Source organism: Heloderma suspectum, chromosome 4 (assembly GCF_057233095.1).
Source record: "Heloderma suspectum isolate Gila_16-S chromosome 4, 16-S_ref, whole genome shotgun sequence".
NCBI lineage: Eukaryota > Metazoa > Chordata > Lepidosauria > Squamata > Helodermatidae > Heloderma > Heloderma suspectum.
In genome coordinates, this window is record NC_139461.1 from 230,463,160 (window position 1) to 230,485,151 (window position 21,992).

At 40.9% G+C, this 21,992-nt stretch overlaps 1 protein-coding gene across 1 annotated transcript in view; it reads left to right on the forward strand.

Annotated features, from left to right (window-relative positions):
• The window catches only part of TRABD2B (TraB domain containing 2B), a 381,394-nt gene that overhangs the window by 62,281 nt on the left and 297,121 nt on the right, over window positions 1-21,992 (forward strand). The window lies entirely within an intron of this gene.

The following is a 21,992-nucleotide window of genomic DNA, read 5'->3' on the forward strand; positions in this document are numbered from 1 at the left end:
GGAAGCAGATGGGAGACATTTTGAAGAAATCCAGGCTGACTGGACTGTGTTCAGAAAGATAAAAGTCATTGCTGAGAACAATCTTTTTTCACTTAATGCAGAGAGGAAGTCCTACAGCTCAAGTGGGCAGCAAGTGATGACACACGGTTCAAGTAACATGGCCCTCGGTGAAGAAAATGGAGCAGGGTCTTGTCACCACCCCCAAAGGAACATGCAAAAGGATAGCTCTATTTAGCAAGATGAAAAGCAAAGGCAATTAATATGATTGCTTATGATCAGATGACTGGCAGTATCTGTGAGACATCAGCACCTGTATCAGTGTTAGAAAACTGAATGGATCTTGGGAAGCTTTGACCAGAGTCATAGAAAATAATGGAAAGCCTGTGTATATATAAGGAACTTTGCAAGGGATGTAATGATTTTCAGAAGTGATAGAAAGAGTAATTTGAAATGACAAATTTAAGGGAATAGAAATACCACTGGATGAGGGAGAAGATCTGAACTAACTTGAAAAAACCTGTGTGTAATCATTATTCCAAATAATGGGTTGTATCCAGTGTTAGTCCTAGTTATAGTAGACCTATTGAAATGAATGCAACTTAAGTTAGACTAGTAACAAGTGACAACTCCTGTGCTTGTGACCTATACAAAGGGATGTGATTCTTACCAAAAATATGTCACTTCCATTGAGATATCCTCAATGGGTTGTGTATCTAGTAATCTAGATTTTTAGGCCTCTAATTCAAGCCTAGCTTGCAAAATGGAGCATTAAAATTACCTTTGGTAGGGGAAGTAATTTACTCAGTATATCCCAATCCGAATACAATGGGTTAAGGGTAGCTGATGTTGAGTGAGGTGTAGTATAAAGGCAACGGAGCAACTGTGGCATTTTGGAATTTGGCCCTAGGGAATTGCAATCAAATAAGTGCAACCTCACTTAGCTCCTGGAGATCAGGAAAATCCTCACATCGATTTGACCTTTGCTTTATAAAGGGCCTGCTCATTCTTCCTTTCCCAGGGGACCTGTCAGAAATGCTAATCTGTCTCTCTTGATTTCTAAATTGGAGCCGTTTTTGTAAGAGTGTTACATCTTCCTGCTGCAAAAAAAGAAAACAAAAAGCCCTGATAAGTGTTGTAGTGTATTAAAAACTGTGTGTGTGTGTGTGTGTGTGCGCGTGCATGCTACACATGTATTTAATTCACATACTTTTCCTCAGAGTGGATGTGAAAGTGTGAGGGCAGAATTTGAAACAGTGCAGTATCCGGTTATAAAAATTTAGCTTGGCTCAGAAAGGCCATGTGTAAGCAGAAGATTAATTGACTTCTGCTGGTCATGATAGGCCTCTGCCAGTCAGTCAGAGTGGATCGACAGGCTGTCACATAATCCATTTAAGAGTGGGGGCGAGTGGGGAGGGAAGATTGGAGACAGACCAATACCTCAGAAAGTCTGGCCTGAATTGCTTCAAAAGGCATTATCTCTCAATGAGGGAGTCCCCCTTGTGCGTCCTTGAGAAAAGGACCATTCAATCTGTGCTGCCTGTCGCCACCATCAATCCTGTTTGAGGGAACCATTGTCTTAGACTGTGCTATTTTGCAACATGCATTGTAATCCTTTATTTTCTTTCTTCTCACCTGTTGAATGAACACTCCCCCACAACTGTTAGATCAGATCACTGGAAGTTCTGCTGGAACTTTATGTTATTGAAACCTATGTCTAAAATATGAAACTCACTGAAGAAACATCAGAGGAAATGCAAGACAAAGCCCTACAGATAAAACCCTATACCAATTTTTCCATAGTGCCTTATGGTAACGATTTGTAAAGGCTTCCCAGTTATTTGTAGGAGCACTTTTACCTAGCTGAACGTTGGCTTACCTGGCCAATTCAGGACATGTATCTGCCCAACCAGATACGTGATTTTTGAAAGGGCGGGAGTTTTGGAATGTTTAGTTCATATCCTGGTATATTGGATGCATCATACATCCTCTGCTGAAAGAGCTAACCAGCTTGCTATTGCAAATGGTGGCAGGCTATTGCTTACTAGTGCTCCCCAATGAAAGCACTGACCAGTTTAATGTTTTCATTTATTTGTTTAAGAATTTATATGCTGTTTTGCACTTTGCAAAGTGTCTCATAGCTAGAGAGAAAATGTATAAAAAATATAACAATAGCCATAAAACTATAGCTTGTAATTATACATGGGAACATGCTAAGGAGACTGGGCAACTGTGCATTTTTAACCATTCTGCCCAATATGGCTGACTGATAACCAAGAGCCATTTGATGTATGTGTGTATGTGTGTGTGGGTTGTGGGGAGAGATCAGCAATATTTGAACAGAAAACCATAACTTAATTTGGGTCACCTACAGTGCAATACCCCACATGTTTACTCAGAAAGAAGTTTCATTGAGTCCAGTGGGGTTTATTCCCAGTTAATTGAGTATAGGATTGCAGCCTGACAGCTAGGGATGTTGGAGAAATTCGAGATGGACGAAAATGAGCTCAGATTTCTAAGAATCCAACCTGTGGAATCCACTGCAGAGGGACCCCTCAGGCCGCGTGGAATCCATGGACTTTCAGATTTTTTTTTACTTTCCCCAAATGTATGCATATTTATTCATAGGAAAATACACACGTTCTGCTGAGGAAAAGTTGAATGGAATGGGGGACAGTACGCTAAATGTTACATACTAAGGTGAATTATGTAAATTATTATGAAACCTCTTACGTAATTACTTGTGTATTTTCCACATGATGAAAAAAATCCCATCTGTCTGTGAGCGGATGATAGAACAAAAGGCGCCTGACAATCTGCAAAACACAGACCAAGCAGATTTTACATAGTTCATGCATCCCTACTGGCAGCACAATCCTATGCATGTCTCCTCAGAAATAAGCCCCATGGACTTCAATTAGACTTAATCCCAGGTAAGTGTGTATGTATAGGATTGCTGCTTTAAATGTGCAATTTTTTCCACTTTGGATATCAAACGTGTCCCTGCTTACAAGGATTTTTCCAATTTTATGTAGGCCCCATGAGCTACTTTGCCTAAAATCTCCTGGTGGCCTTCATTTGTAGACTTAAACTATTCTAAAAGACAAATGCAGATCGTTACAGACACTACTGATGTTACAAATGAAAAAGTTTTTGGCTGGGGCTGATAGTTATAGTCCAAAACATCTGGAGGACACCAGGTTGCTCTCAGCTGTTTCTAGACAATGTCAAACCCTGAGAGAATATTGATCATTGTAGGAGATTCCCATAATCCACTGGAGCAGGACGAGAATGATGTAGCATCTACAGTGTAGACAACCAGAGTTTGAAAAGCAGCATTATGAAAATTGTTGAGAGGTGGCTGGGGGATTGAGTTAGATGTCCCCCTTCCTGTTCCAAAACCTCTGAGATTCTCAAGAGAGGAAGAAAAAATAAATACTGGAATGGTAATGTGTAGGGTTACACAATCAATGCCAGAGCCTTCTGACCTCCCTCCTAATGTTTTATGGGAAGCAATGGATGGCAGGCTGGTATTTTTTTATAGGACTTCAAGGGATGCTATGTAACAAATTATCAATATTGTAGTAATAGTTTATCCTTGACAGAGTGAAGGAGATATATCTAGGTTGTTGGTATCTTGCTAGAGAGACCAACAGATGTCTTAATTGATGTATTTATCAACTGTTGCTAAACTTCTGCAAATAGTTTCATTTCATATACCATGTGAAATATCACTAACTTTAATTGGGATGTTGGTATTGGTATCTTCATGGATTTTCTCCATTTTGTTTTGCCATGAGATAAAAATAAAATAGAAATTTATAAGAATGCAACAGAAGAAATGGGGTAGAAAATATTAAGAAAAATTGCAGGTAACATTTTTCCTTCAGTGCTTTAGATTTAAATGGTTGAACCACTCCAGCAAGGCAAATCTGCATGAAAAGAGTGTTTTCGTATGCACAGTCAATATGTATATACAAATCACGGTGCTCATGTAGCTCCCTCTGAACTATCACGATGTATCTTTTGATGTGGATAAGAATGTGCATTCCCATTTGGGGTCCCTAGTTGTACGTGACTGGATTTGGGCTATTGTCTGTTGATATATATTTTTCTTTGATTTCATGACTTTTCCCCAGTTTTGCTTTATTTTAAAAATAAAAATGTGTGCTGGGATGGAGGTGGGAGCATACAAAGAAAATTAATTGGAAAAAAGTTGGCTAAGGGATTAGATCTGGCCCTGTTGAAGGGAGTAAAATTTCTCTCTCTTTCCCTTTCTTCCCCTCAGAAACCCTTGGGACACCCTTGGCATGAAGCTAGCCGTAGCCATGCTGACTTCACAGCCCACCCACAATGATTTCCTAATAGTCCCTGACATCTAGTAGAGTCCAACAGCAGCTGAAGGGAGTGCCCTGTTAATTTTTGTGGTTGGGACTGGATGCTCAGGCTCCTGCACCTTTATAAATTGTGTAGAAGATGGAATGTAAATAGATGCAGCTTTCCTTTACCTATTTGGCAAGCTGCCCCTGCAAAAATTCCATGTTCTACAAAGTATTGAAGGTAATACTTTCCTGTCCTCCTTTCCAAGAGGGCTGTCTTGCAGGATGAAACAGTGTATCTGATTTCCTAAATTAGAGTGTAGTGGATGTGCCCTTTTGAGTGTGTGTGTGTGTGTGTGTGAGGGAGAGAGGGAGAGAGGGAGAGAAAGAGAGAGAGATTAATATTACTTAGAAATAGTGGTGGTACATCCTCAGGTACCATATGCAGCATCACATAACATAAGAAAGTCCAGTCACAAGTTTTCCTGGGGTGAGAGCAAGTAATCAGGAATGATTTAATCAGCAGCATGTGTCATTAGTAAATATTTACAGTGTGGTAAGTTTTTACTGTGATGTGCTGGATGCAGCCTTGTGTGACTCTCCTCAGCTCTGATGTGAGGTGTGCTATTAATGCTCTGCTCGTTGTTCTGCAAATGGATCTCTGCATTTGCAGTTTAGTTTATTAAGCATGTTTCCTTCAGTCCCTGCACAAAGGCATAATGAAAAACACAGACAATAAGGAATGGTGGTGACGAACATACAGCGAAACAGACCCCAGGGAAGAGCCCTTACTTGCAATCTGTGCCTTGAACAACCACTTGAAAGCTTCCCCAAAGCCTTCCAATGAAATTTCATTTGACCTTTGTTTAATGGCCATCTGAACTGGGCAATCAATTTGCCTGATCCCTTGGGTGAGCAGGCACTATGTTGTTTTATGACATAGACCAGACAACATGAGATAATATTGGATCGTACTAGAGAATAGAAGTCTCATGGTCCTGACTTCACAAACCAAGTATGCAAAATCTTACACTTTCTCTTTAGGAAAATGGTTAATTTGTTTAAACCTAGTATTGAAACTAATGCTTAAAGTGCTAAAATATCTTTGCGTGAACATACAGTGTGTGTGTTTTTTCTTCCCACCAAACTTCTCTGCCAACCTCCAGACTGTGTAATGGCCAATTTTGATTTAAAATACCTTGAGATAAATTAATGGAGGTAAAATCCAGCCAGTGATTGCAGACACCAAAACGATTTAGATTACTACAGTCCAAGAAAGTTTGTGATGGGTCCCGAATCCCCAAAGAAAATAAAAGCTCTGGAATTTTCCTCTTGATTGTGTTAAAATCTTCCACATACATACTTTAAAAAGATGAGTTTTACAACTCATAATGCCTGACTTACAACTTATAATGCCTGACTTACAGGCTGAATCAGTTGTATAAATGTATTACTTTATTGAGGCTGATCTTAGAAATTTATCTGTGATCACCCCTGTCAAATACAGGGGCTCCTTCGCACTGGGCTTTTATCCTGCGATTGAGATTGCTCCTTCATGGAAGTTTGTGGGCTCTTTACATGATGCCGTGATCCTCCTGCACTAAATGCCCTTTGTTCTGTTTTTAAATAGATTGCAGATAATGAGCTATCAAATTACCCCATTGTGTTCTGCTTCAGTTTCCTCCATGAAAAGTGTTAAAGCAGCAAGAAGAGGAGCGAGATCAACGAAAGATAATAGAAGACTCAGATACGGGGAGAAGGCCGGAGGGCGGGGCAAGGAAGCACATGTAAAGGGAGTCAGTGGTGATCCTACATTTAAAACGGAAGCAGAAAGCCCTATTTTAAATGCAGGATTTTAGGCTGGTGTAGAAATGCCCTTTGGGATAGGTAAACTAGCTATACTAGAAGACGGAGTAAAAAGATACAGAGCAGCAGCTCCTCTTGTGACTTCTGTGACATAAAGTTACTGCTGTTTCATTCCTCCTTAACCATGCTTCCTTGTCACATCTCATGCGAACAACCTGAGATCCTCATCGCATTTCCCATCATTGGCTGGCAGAGGCAAGTGAGGGAAAGCACCCTGACATCATGTCACACATTGTTTGCATTGGGTGTTGCAAGAAAGAGAAAATAAGAGACACAAAACTGCCATGAAAGTAACAGAAACAAAACTGCTGCTCTCTCTTTCTCTCTCACTTATAATATCTAGTTCGGCTGTTTGGGATATCACTCCCTTAGCTGGCCACAGCTTGTAGGATAACCATGATAAGGTGACATGATCTCAGTCTTTTTAGTCACGTAACGTCCGGTAATGTGACCACATTTCTTGTGGTAGATACTTTTTTGCTGTGTTTTCCTCTTGATAGCTCCTTGCTTGTGGTGAATGGATAGCATGACTCATTTGCCGCAATCGGAATGGTGGTGTAGGAAGACTTACTCACTCTGAATGAAATCAGATGGCTCTTCTCAATAAGTGACTGCCATGTCTTATGCAGATCAGGCCTTCCTAGAAATGAGTTTCTTCCTGGTATTGTGCTAGTCTGAGGCTGAATTCTCAAAGTACTCTCTCCAGAGATGCTAAACAGTGAAATCCTAAGTGGCGTTGGGAGCAGGGGATGCAATGTGACAGAACATCTGTTACTTCCTAAACTCAGCTGACTTGCAGCAGTCAGGACAAGAGATGTAGGGTGGAGAGGACTTACCTTGTTTTGTCCCATGTGGGTCTTTGTTTTTCTTTATTCCCCCCTGCCCCTGTTCAGACAGTGAAAAATTAGTTACACCAGCTCCAGGCTGGAATGGGGGCAGGGGGAGGATGCAGTCTTAATTCTCTAGTGAATTAAGGTAGGTTGGATCCAGTACATCCATCCTGCCCGTTGCTGGAATGCTTCATTCTGGACCTGCAGCTGGTGGGAACATTGCCGTAATACAGTTACACCAGTAGCGAGGCACCCCTGCCCTATCCAACTCCATATCAGACACTTGTCCAAGGGGGGTTGGATCGCTCTGTTAGTTGTAATAACAGAAGGGCTGCCATTTAAATGTTATCAGACAGGTATGGCTCAGGGAGAGGCGGACTATTTTTTTGTTATGTTTTGCTCTTGCTCTTGCTAGCTCCTTGTTTGTGCTGAGTGGATCATGTGACATCACCTACACTATCCCATCACCTTTTAGGGTTAGCAGATTAAAATTTATTTATGTATTTATTTCTGTTGGTTTTTCTTGTTAACCATTATAAACCCTAACATTTTCTAAGCATTGTATATGGATATTAAAACATAAAACACGGGCCCCACCTATCTATCTAACAGACACATTACAAAAGGGAAAAAAAATTAGAAAGGAAGAGGAAAACAAACATTGGAGCACCTGCTCCTTCACTTGCCAATGGATGGGGCCCGTTTGGTCTTCTTCTTGCTACTGTGCTCTTCCTAAGGGCAGAGGGGCCTCCCACTGCTGCTTGGTCCTCTTGCTGGGGGCAGAGGCCAGAATATGAAGTTCCAGGAGAACTTCAGAGAAATAATGTAAATAAGTTATTCCAGAGCAATAATGTCTGAAATAAGGGATGATAATTATGTTCAGTGGAACTAGGACAATCTAGAATGAGATAAAGGATGCTCCTGAAAATAAAAAATTAAAATGTTTTCATTGAAATGTCATTTGTTTACTTTAGAGCTCCTTGCAATGACTTGACTTTTATTAATAATTTGGAAACTGAAAACACAGTTTTTCAGGAGACACATTAAAATTATCCTATTGTTGATATGGTCAATTTTAGATTCAGTAAAGTAATTCAGTAATTCTGTGAATGTCAACCTGCTCCTATCTCTCCCAGTGGTTATTGGAAGAGGTTTTAATAACAACTTAACTTCTCATTCTTTTTTAGCTGGAGAAGCTGAATGCAGCTTTTGATACTGAAAGCCTTTAACTTCCATAGCCTCTACACTTAGAACAGATATCAAATATACTTTGTAGCTATGGTAAACGGAACCCAAAACATGGTCTTAAACGTTTCCATACTTTGGGGATTTTGGTCCAAGCCCTGCTTACCTGGCCAAGGTATTTTGATGTTCCTCAAGCAGCAACAATGGATTAGACACTTGAGGAGTATTTATGTTTTGGATGCCTTTGCTTTCAGTTTGTATGAAAGCAGAACAATGGTGGTTTCCCATTCAATTATTCATGGCCTTTTATCAGTCATTATAGACAAGGAAGAAGAAGTAAACAGGACATACCAAAAGTGACAGTTGGCTCTGTTGGCCAAAAGAAACATTCAAAAAAGAAACATAATGTTAAAATCCATATTGGTGTAATACTTTTATTAGGCCATCTCAAAGGTCACAAAACTCTGTGGAAGCTTTCGGGTTCTCCAGAACTTTTCATTCGGCAAAATGGTAAACAAAGCAAAAGGGGTAGGAGGAAAATTTTGGCTGATATTCAAGTCCTGGAGTCTGATTTTGGTTACAGTGTTAAGATAAGAACAGAAGAAGAGCCCTGCTGGATCGGACCAAAGGTCCATCTAGTCCAGCATTCTGTTCACACAGTGGCCAACCAGCTACCTGTGAGAAACTCATAAGTAGGATATGAATCCAATGGCATCATCCTGCTCATGTTTCCCAGCAACTGGTGTACGTAGGCATACTGCCTCTGGTACTGGAGGAAGCATGTCGCCATCAGGACTAGTAGCCACTGATAACCTTATTCTCCAGAAATTTGTCTAATCCCTCTTCAAAGCCATCCAAATTGGTGGCCGTCTCTACATCTTGTGGTCACAAATTCCATAGTTCAACTATATGCTGTGTGAAGAAGTACTTCCTTTTATCTGTCCTGAAGCTCCCTTCAATCAGCTTCATGGGATGACCCTGGATTCTAGTGTTATGAGAGAGGGAGAAAAATGTCTCCCTAACCTCTTCCTCCACACCATGCATAATTTTGTACACCTCTATCATATCTCTTCACCTGGAAAGTTGAAGTGGGCTATAGACATTCAATTAGACTCTACCAGTGTCTTCAGAGAGGGAGCACAGCTGATAAAATTCCAGCATTAAAAATCCAGTTAAAACTAACAAATACTGGGCAAGTCTTCACTTGGCATTGGACAGAGTAAGAGGGTGTCAGGCAAGTGTCCCTGGAGAACTTGAATAATGATTGAAAAGGCTGTAAGTCAGGTCTGGCCCAAGATATTTTTCTGCCTGAGGCAGAGCAGCTGCAGTCTCTCTCTCTCTCTCTCTCTCTCTCTCTCACACACACACACACACACACACACACACACCACGTTGACGTTCATAGTACCCCTGAACATGCACAGATTTAGCTTTAAGGGACTTTTTGTTTTAGATCAGTAGACTGAGCAAACAATATAATACATACTACTGTGTCATCTGCCTCCTCTTCCCATAGGGCTGAAGATATGGGCTCCCCAACCCAAAGAACTGAGGCAGGGCCATAAATATTTGCTACAGTATATTCTAAGGGTTTATGTATGCATTGCCCCCACTTACCCTTGTTCAGCCTGATCCTGTTCATTTTGTGGGGGCTCAGGAGGAATGACTGAGATGGCTGCCACAAGACCAGCATCTGCTGTCTCAGGTGGCTCCCTCACTTTGCCTAATGGCAGAGCTGGCCCTAATCCTAGTTGCTACTTGCTTTATTTCTAATGGTGGGTGGAACTTGGAGAAGGGCCTCAGATGCCAATTTAATACCTGGGCAGATTTGTGCTGGAGGAGAAGATACTCAAGGACCAAAACAGTCCTCACTTTAAATCCGTATGTAGCAGCTATGTCCATTTTGTATTTACTCTGAAATAGGCACAGGGTCCCCAATCTGGATCTGGGCCCTAGCTGGCCAGGTGGTGGGGTGGCTTCTAAGGTCCAGATTTTGGGCTCTGCATCTACTCTAGAGTAAAAATGACAAAAGGTCATGGCTGCTACATATGGATTTAAAGTAATGGTTATTTTGGTCTTTAGTTCCACAGGTTCCAGGCTCTTAGGACTTTAAAAGTTAACACCAGCCCTTTGAATTGTGCATGGAATGGATGGTGAACCAGTGTAGCTGTTTCATAACTGGCAAGATATGCTCCATATGCCCAGTTGCAGTTAGCAATCTAGCCACTGTATTTTGAAGTACCTGCAGTTTCAAGATAATCTTCAAAGCAACTGTGGAAATTTAAATGAGATATAACCAGAGCATGGCCAGATTCTCTCTGTCCAGGAGGAGTCACAGCTGGTTCCTTAGCTGATGAAAGGTGCTCCGTGCCACAGAGATCATTTGGTCTTCTGAAGTTAAGTCCAAATCTAAAAGCATCCCCAGATGGCAGACCTGATCCTTCAGAAGGAAAGCAACTCCATCTAGTGTAGGCCGGGCATCACCTTTCAGGTCAGACAATAATCCACCAAAACATCTCTGTTTTGTCTGGATCACAAGGAATTTTCCCCATATCTTCATCAACCAGTGTAAATTGATAAGTTCCATTGCTGGCAACAGAGTTAACTTTGCTTGAACTTCCACAATATTTGGTTCAAATATTGGTTTCTGCCCATCCTGAACATCAGCCTAGACCTCTGCTAAATCTGTGATCTTCATTGTCAGGTTAGGCCTTCAAAAAGAAGAAAGTATTGTCTTTTATTTGCATGCTACCTTACTGGTTTTGCTTTTGCTTTTTGCTTTAGCACTTTGCTTCTGTCAAAGTCTGGAAGAAGTGTTGGATACATGAAGCAGAGTTTTTGTCAAGGTGTTTCTGGTCTGCAGACAAGCAAGAATAACGAGAGTTCCCCTAGGAAAAGTTTTTGTTGAGAGACCAACCAATGCTTACTAAAACCAATCCATTGCTATGCCCGGGATTCTTGGACTAGATTCTATGAATATATTTTCTTTCAAAGCTATGGCAATCCTTCTGGAACAGAGCATAATTTTAATCTGTACCATCTCTTGGTCCTCATGGCCATTAGAATGTTAGCAGGGTACATTGACCTGGTTCAAGTGGAACCATGCTTGGGAGAGGAGGAAACAGATTAAGGCAAGAATTGGTGTCCTGAATTATGCAGTAATACTTTCTAAAGTGCCACCCCTTAGCTTAGAGCGAGCACCGTCTGGACTCCACTTCAGGCAGCAAATAACTTAAGCCGGCACTGATGGCTATTCCTGCCACATCTAAGGATCATCAGTTGTGGCAGTGCAAAGAATGGGAAAGAGCCGTAATTTGGAAAGAAATGAAGACTGCACCATGGCAAATGGATCTTCTGGGGCATGCCAGGAACTGCATCCTTACTGGAAAGGGACCGTTATTATCAGGAGCACATTTTGTGTGTGTTCTCCCCTACTCTAACCAGTTATGTACATACTCAGGAGCAGGGATGGATAGTGGATAGGGCTAGAGCCAAAGGATCAGAGCCACCCCCTTCCTCTTCTGCCAGAGGTCTGAACTAATTACTTGTACAAGGCTTTTGAAATTAGGCCAAGGGTCATATGTGACCCTTAGGCTGCAGATTGCCTATAAACTCTTGGTTTACGGGCATATTCCTAGCCCCTTTCCCCCTCCCACAGAACTAAAGTCAATTTTAAGTGTATTTGCTACAGAGCACTTTTAAGAGTGCAGTCCTATGACTTACATCCTCAGTGCTTGTAAGCTTCTGAACTCAGAGGCTTACAAGCATCCCGGGCAGAACAGGAGGAGCAGAGGAGGCAATCATCGCCTCCCTTCTCTTCCTGCTCTGCATTTTTGCACGATGGGCTTTTTTGCCCATCTAGCTGGGGCACATTGGAGGGAGAGGGAAGGAGGCTGGAGAGGCCTTGGGATAGCTTGTACCCTGGCCTCTCCAGTTCTCTCTCCTCTCTGACCAGAATGCCCCTTTTACCCCTTCTCCAAGGTCAAGTTTCTGACCTCAGAGAGACAGCCAGCATGACTCTTTCTGCTCCCACTGGGAAGGGGAGGGAGGTTGGAGTGCTGTCTCTGACCTCAAAGTATCCTATGCCCCTCCTGATGCTGTCTAAGGGCCATGGGATTGCTCCTCAAATGTATTCACTCCACTCTCTGTTTTTAAGATTGTTTTTCACCTGCCCTTACGCTTACCGTGAGTGATGTTTTTAAGTTTTAAAATTGTTTAAAAGCTTTAAATTGTAAGTTGCATTGGGGGCCCTTTCAGGGCTGAAAGGTGACTCAGAAATAATTTTATAAATAAATCAGATAAATAAATACTATCCCCAGTTTTCCTGAAAAAAGAGAATGACTATGGAACATGGTAAATATGTCCTCACTGTTCTATGAGCCTTGCTTGATAGCTTTTTAACCATGGTTACATCTCACTTGTGGCGAGTTTTGGACACGGAACCTGGAAGGCAGTGCCATTTACATGAATTTGGATGGACAGTGGTTAATTTCCTTACCAAAACTAGAGACTGCCATTTCTTCAGCAAAGTGACTCTCTGAATCGTTCACAGTGCTGGAGATGTTGTGAAAGTATTTTAAAAGCTCTTTCTTTAATATATGATCTTGTAGGATAAATGTCTATTCAACTTTCTGAAGGATAACTCGTCATTCCACTTATCCTTTTGCTTTGGCAGCAGAGTTAACAGTACCAAATATATATATTCGGTTTTGTTTCTTAACTATGAAGCAATCACAGTATTGTCCTTTTAATGTATATTTCAGATGCCCCCTGAGTTTGAGAGGGTTAGTTTTCACCTTGTGAGGTTCTAAAGTGGACACTCAAAAGATCAAATAGAGGGAAACTGGCGGCCATGGTTGTCTCCTCTGGGTGGGCAGAAAGCTGCTTCTTACAAAGTATCTTTTATTTTTCTTCTCCATCTTCTTCCAAGAGCCTTTGTGAGAGTGATCTCAAAGGAAGCTTTGAATTTTATTATATTCTGCAAACATATTTGTTCATCAACCTTAGTTTTCTGCTCCAAGACCACCCTGATGATCACAGTCAACATTCTCACATTTGCTAGGCAAAGCTTTACATAATTTATCAAAAACATAGGAGGTAACCTTTCAACAGAATTTAGTAAAACACTGAAATACCAAGGCTATATTTACTGAAATGTATTTATTTATTTGAAACCATTTATACCCTGCCTTTTCTCCTAGGAATTCAAGGTAGCTTACAATATCTTTTTTAAACCACACACACAAATTCTACAATTGAAAACTTCATTTCATTTATGCCATAAACACAAAACAGCAGCAGGAAATAACATATTTAAAATCACCACAAAACAGTGCCATCACAAAACAGTGCCAGCAAGTTAAAATTGCATACTCAATGCCTTCCTAAAAAGGCATTTAGTATGCAATTAGTATGCACAGGAAGGTCTTTACCAGCATTTGGAAGGTCATTAATGCAGAAGTGAGGAGTCTGGGCGCCTAAGAGCAGCCAGTGAAAAGGCCCTCTCCCTAGTCTCAACTCAATGTTTGTTATTGGGACATACAAGACAGCCCCTGAAGATGCTCTCAGCAGGCAGGCCAACTTGTATAGCAGAAGGTAGTCCTTCAGATATCCATAAACCACTCAGGGCTTTAAGGGTCAGCAGCAGCACTTTGAATGGTACCTGGAAACAAAAGGGAAACTAGCGCAACCATTTCAACAAGGGACTCAGCGCTCTCTATCTGCAGCTTCTGTTAACAGTAGGGCTGCTGCATTCTGGATCAACAGTAGTTTGCAAATACTCTTCAAAGGCAGCCCTCTGTAGAATGCATTGCAGCAATCCAGATGTGGTGTAACTAAGGCATTCGTCACCCAGGCTAGATCTGCAGCTTAGCTAAAATATTTTTGTCTGTATTTTTGTTACTCACTTCTCATAACCAAAGCAGATGGCAAATATTTTTATGGTGGAATGGATGATGGTATATGGATGTTTCTAAGCACAATTCAAAATGCTGGTCTTAACTTTCTAAAACCCTAAAGGTCTTCTGTCACTCCTGCATGAACCTGACCGGTATCAAGGTTGTCCTTCAAGGCCCTTTTTCCAGTTCCGCCACCATCAGAGGCAAGGCAGGTGGGAACTGGAATAAGGCCTTTTCTGTTGTAGCACCCTGTCTGTGAAACTCCATTCCCAGAAGAGCTTACTTGGCACTTCCCCTTGTTCTCTTGTTGGTGCTAGGCCTTTGAGCTTAAGGCTGGAATAGTAATCTGCTTTAAGGTAGCCACACAGATTTGCATGATATTTGCCTCTGTTAATGTATATGTTTAGAAAGAATTACTATAATTTAAGTAGAACTACAATACATCTCACCATACTTGGGAAGACTGTGACCAGGTGACCTTTGTGCCTGCTCAATCAGCTGCCCATGTGCTAACTGTTGATGGGCAACTTCAAGGCTCCTGCTTTTTCTTCTTCTGGTCCTGTAAACTTGGCTTGGACTGGACAGTCTTTCAACAGAGGATGCCTTCAAATACAGGGCTGTCTTCTGACAGCCCTTCAAATAGAGGACTGTTCTCTGTAAAGTAGGACACAAGGCCACCCTAATCTGCCCTCCTCTGCTATCATTATTGCTTTGCTTTTATTATGTTTGTGTGTGTGTTTTTTTAAACTTTTGGAAGCTGTGCCTGTACAAAAGCGGGTTATAACTTGCTTAAATAAAATAAAGTAGAGCGGTGGAGTAGCCCATAAATCATTGTGAGGAAGTATAAACAGTGCCTTTAATCTGTTACATTAGGAGAATAACCACAATATTGAAGAAATAATTTAATAGCTACAGTATGACGATATAATAAACCTCATGCTTGTTGTAATTATTTTTTCTTTTCTTGTACCATTTGGCAAGAACTCTGGGGGCAAGGCTGAATTTAATGGTTTCTTTGTGGTTTCTTGTGCCTTCTGTCAAGCTGTTCACACAATCAAGTTGGTATCAGCTGGTATACCAGGGATGTTATCCTGAGATAAGAGAAGCTGGCTATGAAAAAAACCCTCCAGACTATTCTATCCATACATGCTTATTATCTCTTCTGATTCAGTCACAGGTAATTGATTTCTCTGTAAACCCCACTCCACTCCCCAGAGGTCAACCTGCAATTGTTTACATGAACATACATTCTGAAATGGAAGTGTGCTGAATTCTGATTTTGCCAGGAGTTCTTGACACTTTTTCAGTTCATACCAATCTTTGATCTACCCCTAAGCATTACAAGCACACCAGACATCTGAGTGAATTGTTATTGCAGGTTAAGCGTCTAATCAGATGAACTGATCCTGAAAAGATTATCAAGCATTTCTGAGCCACAGGCATTAAACTAAAGATTATACTGGGTGCATAAAATAAAGTTTTACTAGGAGTGTTTGCTTTTCCATGTGTGTAACGCTAGGTGTCTGGTCCAGCACCCATTCTTATGAATAATTAGCATTCTACTATGTTTCAAAATAAGTAAATCATATGACTATTTCAGCTGCAGAAACATAAGAAGAAAAGGAAATTATTCATTTTTGAGGCCTCTGAAATGTATCCCAGATAACTTTGTAATGCTTTGTGCTGAAAAATAGAAGCAGTCCTGGACAGCTTACAAAGGATGGACCCATCAATTTTAATAAAATTGAGGTGCGGTTTGCAGTGAGATAAGAGATGTTACATTTTTCCCACTCAGACTGCTTCTGGAAGACTTTGCACAAGACAATCTGTAGATGCTTGAGTGAAGCCAACCATTGCACAAATTAAATTTATCACCAACAGTAGAGGAAATGGAGAGTATAAAATTGTTGCAAAAATAAAAAGTCTGCAGGTTTGGCAACTAATCAGAAAGAGTAGAGAGGCTCTACTCTGGAAAAGATAACATATGAATAAACAGTTGAGCAGTTCCGTGAGGATGAGTCTATATACTCTTATTCAGTCTTCACATTAACTCTTCTTTCAATGAGAACCATTCAGGAGTTCAAGAATGTTAGCAGTTGTGGAGCTGATTTTTTTATTTCTAACAGTGCAATCCTATGTCTATCTGCTCAAAAGTAAGTCCTGCTAGGTTCAGTGCAACTCACTTCCAAGTGAGTGTTCATAGGATTGGAACCTTAATTTCAGCTAGGATTTTGGTGACAAAACAGTGGCCTGGTTTGCATGTCCTGAAAGCCCATGATTTTTTTTTAAATTGTGGGTCATCATGAATGAGCCCAATCGCTCCTGCTGCAAGCAGGCGCAGCTAAACAAGCCACAGACCTTTTGTCTGTGGTTTGGTTAGTGTTACATGTGCACTAGAAACTCTGGGTTGTCTCTCCCCTGGCAAGCCAGAGAAAGAACTCATGGTTCGTTATTGGGTTGTTTGACATAATTTCTCTCCTCCACATGTTGGAGGTGTGGCTGTGGCCAGAAAGGGTTCGGATCCTGTGGATCCAAGGCACGCCCACCCCATCTGCTCATGGCATGCTCCCAGCCCACCTCCTCTTCACCTCTCCTGATGTCGGAGCTCTGATGTCGGGGCAATGAGCAGTGTGGAAGTTTCTGAGAGGGCAGGGAGAGGGGATCTGAGGTGGAGTGCTCTCTCCAATGTCAGAGGGGAAGATCTACTGTATCTCATGGCCCCTTATCATACATGTGCAGCCTCAACAGTAAAAAAAGACCATGATTTCAGTACATTTCTCCCTCTGTTGGCCAACTTGTTTATACTGCTCCTTTTAGCAGTTAGACTGATTTTGAGCATGGATCTTAACTGCTGTTTTAATATAGTTGTATTTTACTGGAGTTATGTTTTCATTCTTTCTTTTATTTTTAATTATTTATTTTACAAAACTATCAAATCCAATACAAGCACAAAAAGTTAGCAAACATATTTTTCAAATTAGAAATAATGTTTTCATTCTTTGAGAGGGCTTATACCTTAAAGGCGGCCATTAAATATGCAAAAAAAAAAAATCATAAGAACATAAGAGCTGTCCTGAATCAGATCAAGGTCCATTTAGTCCAGCATTCTGTTCACACAATGGCCACACAATGGATTAGACACTTGAGGAGTATTTATGTTTTTGGATGCCTTTGCTTTCAGTTTGTATGAAAGCAGAACTGTGGTGGTTTCCCATTCAATTATTCATGGCCTTTTATCAGTCATTATAGACAAGGAAGAAGAAGTAAACAGGACATACGAAAGTGACAGTTGGCTGTGCTGGCCCAAAGAAACATTCAAAAAAGAAAAATAATGCTAAAATCCATATTGGTGTAATACTTTTATTAGGCCATCTCAAAGGTCACAAAACTCTGTGCAGGCTTTTGAATTCTCCAGAACTCTTAATTAGACAAGATGGTAAACCAAAAAAAAAGGGGGTAGGAGGGAAAAAATGGCTGACATTCAAGTCCTGGAGTCTGCTTTTGGTTACAGTCTTAAGATAAGAACAGAAGAAGAACCCTGCTGGATCAGACCAAAGGTCCATCTAGTCCAGCATTCTGTTCACACAGTGGCCAACCAGCTGCCCATGGGAAGACCACAAGCAGGATATGAATCCAATAGCATCATCCTGTTCATGTTCCCCAGCAACTGGTGTACATAGGCATACTGCCTCTGGTACTGGAAGAAGCACGTAGCCATCAGGACTAGTAGCCATTGATAACCCTATCCTCCATGAATTTGTCTAACCCCTTTTTGAAGCCATCCAAATTGGTGGCCATCATTGCATCTTGTGGTACTGAATTCCATAGTTCAACTATGCGCTGTGTGAAGTGGTACTTCCTTTTATTTGTCCTGAAACTCCCACCAATCAGCTTCATGGGATGACCCCAGATTCCAGTATTACGAGAGAGGAAGAAAAATATTTCCCTATCCTCTTTCTCCACACCATGCATTATTTTGTACATATGTATTGTACAAAATCATACAGCAAATCCAGAAATTCAGTGATTGGCTGGATTGATCAGTGAACCTTTCCAGTGTGGGAGTCATTCCAGGTATTTAGATCTTAATTTTGTGTATATAGTGCACTGAAACAAGTAATGTGATGGATTTCCAAAAATGCTTCAGCACAGATACAGAATATTACATTATAAGAGATGTTAATGTAATGGCCATATTGAATCACAGAGGCATCATGCTGAAATTGCAGAAAAATTAATGTCATCACATAATTGTGATAGTATAATACACATTTAACTAAGCAGAGTCAAAGTTTTAAGTCAGCCACCCTTATTTGCACTTCCCAGACCAATACATGGCTCAGAATACAGTTCTCAGTCTGCTTTCATACTTCTCCAATTTTTGTGATACATTTCTTGGCTCAAAATGCATATTTTAGGTTAAAATAGATATCAAAATACATATTCTAGATTCAAAATTATGTGCTGTGTGAAAAAGTGCCTCCTTTTATCTGTCCCGGATGTCCCACCATTCAGCTTCGGATTCTGATTACTGTATTATGAAAGAGAAATAAAAACTTTCTGTCCATTTTCTCCACCCTATGGATACTTTTATAACACCTCTATCATGTCCCCTCTTACTCACCCTTTTTCTAAGCTAAAACGGCCAAATATTGTAACTTTTCCTCATGAGGAAGTTGCTCCAGCCCCTTGATCATTTTGGTAGCTCTTTTCTGCACCTTCTCCAGCTTTACAATATCCCTTTTGAAGTGTGGTGACCAGAACATACATAGTACTCCCAAGTGTATCACATCATGAAGATCTTGTCCACAAGCCACTCTGCCTCTCCCAGCTTCTCCAGGTCAGCAACCTTGGTTTCAAAGGGACAAACCTGTTCCTTGCAGGCCAGGAGCGCATTGCATTGAGCACACGCCCACAACTTCTGTCCAGCAAGCAGACAGTTGTGCATGTGACACTCTGTGCAGGAAACTGGACAGCTCCCATGCCCCTGCTGGTTTTATATCTTCAAACCGCATTTTACATTGTTATCATTTGGTTTGTTAACCTGAAAAACTACATTATTTGCTATCAGAAGGCTGGAAAGGATTGATTGCCTTGGTCTCGTCACCCTGTTGCTTAACTCACACAGGCGCTCAACTTCCATGTATACTAAACTTCTTTTTACCAGAACGCTTTGTCATTCGGACTGAGATGCTTCATTACTAAGTTCCTCCTCATGCTCTGTACTGTTTGTACAATAATTATTGGTTTTCAGTATCCTTCTTATAGTTGGAGACAAAGTTGCATGCATTCCAGTTGTGCGATATTTCCATAATTATATAAAATCAAAATGTTTGGCAGTCACAGGGACTATCTAGCCAGCCTAGACTATCTTTTAATAATTCAACAGGGATAGCATCTTCCCCTTGGGCCTTATTGTGGATTCCAGCAATTTACAGTCTCCAAGTCTGAAATGGGCAAGTCTAAACCTTCATGAAAATCTTAGTTCTAAAACAAACAAACAAAAAACACCTCCTTAGCAGTGCTAAAAACCTTATAATTTTTTTCCTCCAACAATTAAAATATGCAATTAGATACATTCAATTTTAACAGATTTTGATGTCCCCCATATCTCTGGCTGAATAACTTGCTAAACTTTGTACATTAATTTAATGTAATGGTATTTTCAGTTTCGCATGTCTACCTGGAAGAAATACTTTTTGGCCTGTTCACAAGCTTTGTATTTTAGTTTTTCTTGGCTATCAAAGCTTCAGCATCTGAATCAGAACACTTACTCCCTGCAGTTTGTTTAACTAACAGTTGAGCATTCTTACACTCTTGAACAAATTATTTTCGCACCCTTTTCAATAGATTTAGAAGGATTATAAGTGGCCACCAGCAAAGGTTTTAACCTGATTAACAACTTGTTGGAATAACTCAGTAAGATTTACAGGGGCATTAACTGCTAAAAACAATGCTTGTAGGTATGTTAATTCTGCTGATAGAAGTTTGACCTGCACATCCGCAGCCAATTTGCCATTCCATCTTATCCTTTTCATACATGTTAATTCTTTTTCAACCAGAAAGGCAAACAAAGAAATCAATTTAGTTGTAGATGTCAGTACAGTAAAAAATAATTTTATTAGGTTAATGATCACTACTTCCAAATTACAAAACCTCAAACTCTTCTAAAATATCAACCAACTTAAATGAAGCTTTGTAAGCTTGCTTCCTTGCTATAAGCCTGAAGATGCAATATTGAAATTGATTACTTATGCTGTATTGATTTGTAAGATTGGTAATATTATAGGTATAATTTCTAAGTAGAGTGATATTTGAAGTTTATGGGTAATGTAGTTTAAATTTAAGTTTGTTATATAATCTTTTATTTATATTTTGCTCTGTTTTCTTTTGGTATTTTTTTCCTGTTTCTTTCCCCTTTCTCCTTCTCTCTCCTTTTAATATTTTTTATTTTCCTTCTTTTCCTTCTCTCTTTTTTTCTCTATTTTATTATTGATGGGTCCTCTTAAGAATGCCATAATGTTGGAAACTGTAGAAGATGACTATGTTGTTGGTGTTCCTTATTTCATTTATAAAGATAATAGAATAAAAAGTATTATTAAAAAAAATCAACCAATTCCAGGATCATAAATACAATTGTCTGCACTTATAAGAAACTATGTGTAATTAGTTTCCTTCCCAAGGATCCTCAACCATTAAGGTTCTAAAGCTGTATTAAACATAGGGCAAAATCAGGTGTGATGTTCGTCACATGTGCAGGGCTTTAAAAAAATATTTAAAAAATAACAAGCATGAGCCCTCCAGTTTCAACTGGGACCTAGTGTGGGGGTTTCAGATAGGGTGTCAAAATGCAAAAGTGGACACAGCTCCTATACCTTTAATAGCTATGAAGAAGAGGGTAGTTAAGAGGGTCATGATGACCAGCACCTGCTGACTTTCCATCTTCTACTCAACTGTAGGGATGTACGAAAATCACTTACCTTTCGGGGATTATGCTGATGGTTGGGGGGGAGGCATTCCGTCCCCCCCCCCCCGGAATCCTGGCCGGCCGGCTGGCTATGCTCCGCAGTGATTCTGCGGAGCCGCCGGCCGGCTCCGCCAGCAGCCGGACATCCAGCCGCTGGCTAGCAGGGATGCAAATGGCGGCGGCCATAGCCGCTGCTGTTTGCGTCCCTGCAGTCAGCCGTGATAGGCTGCGTAAATGTTTACTTAGCCTATCACAGTGTTTTTTTAAAATTTAGCTGTGATAGGCTATGTAAATCTTTACGTAGCCTATCATGTTTTTTTGTTTTTGTTTTAAACTTGGAAATGGCGGCGGCGGTGGCAGCCGGTTGGAAGACCAGCCACTGCCGCCGCCAAACCGCCGCCGGAGCCGCTGCCGGAGCCGCCGCCACCAGGAAGATCCACCCCAGGTAAGTCCCGTCCCAGGGGGGTGGCGGGCCATTCCGCCACCGATTTCGGGGGGCCGAATGCGCTGGCATTTGGCCTCCCCGAGATCCGTGGTGGAACTTAAGCCCTGTCCTCTTTTGCCTTTTGCCACTCTAAGTAGAGAGGCTTTATCACTTTTCACTGCCTCCTTCCCTGCCCTGAAGCCCCAGTTTGATTCAGGGGGCCTGTGCCTGCTACTTATGTGGAGGGAAAAAGTGTCCATTGGACAAACATTGCATCTAGCTTGGCCCATACTACTCCCAAAGCCTACCAGCCAGGTTTGTCTTGTTATCCCCTGCTGTTTGTTGGGCAGAGGAAAAAAGGATCAGCTTTGAGTTGACTAATTCATTAGTCATGCGATATCTTTCTCATTTTACCAACATGGGCATTAAAACTGCCCAAAATTATGATGACTGGATTTGGGCTATTTTACTTATTTAGGGCACAATCCCACTGCTGGCTGGGGCGTG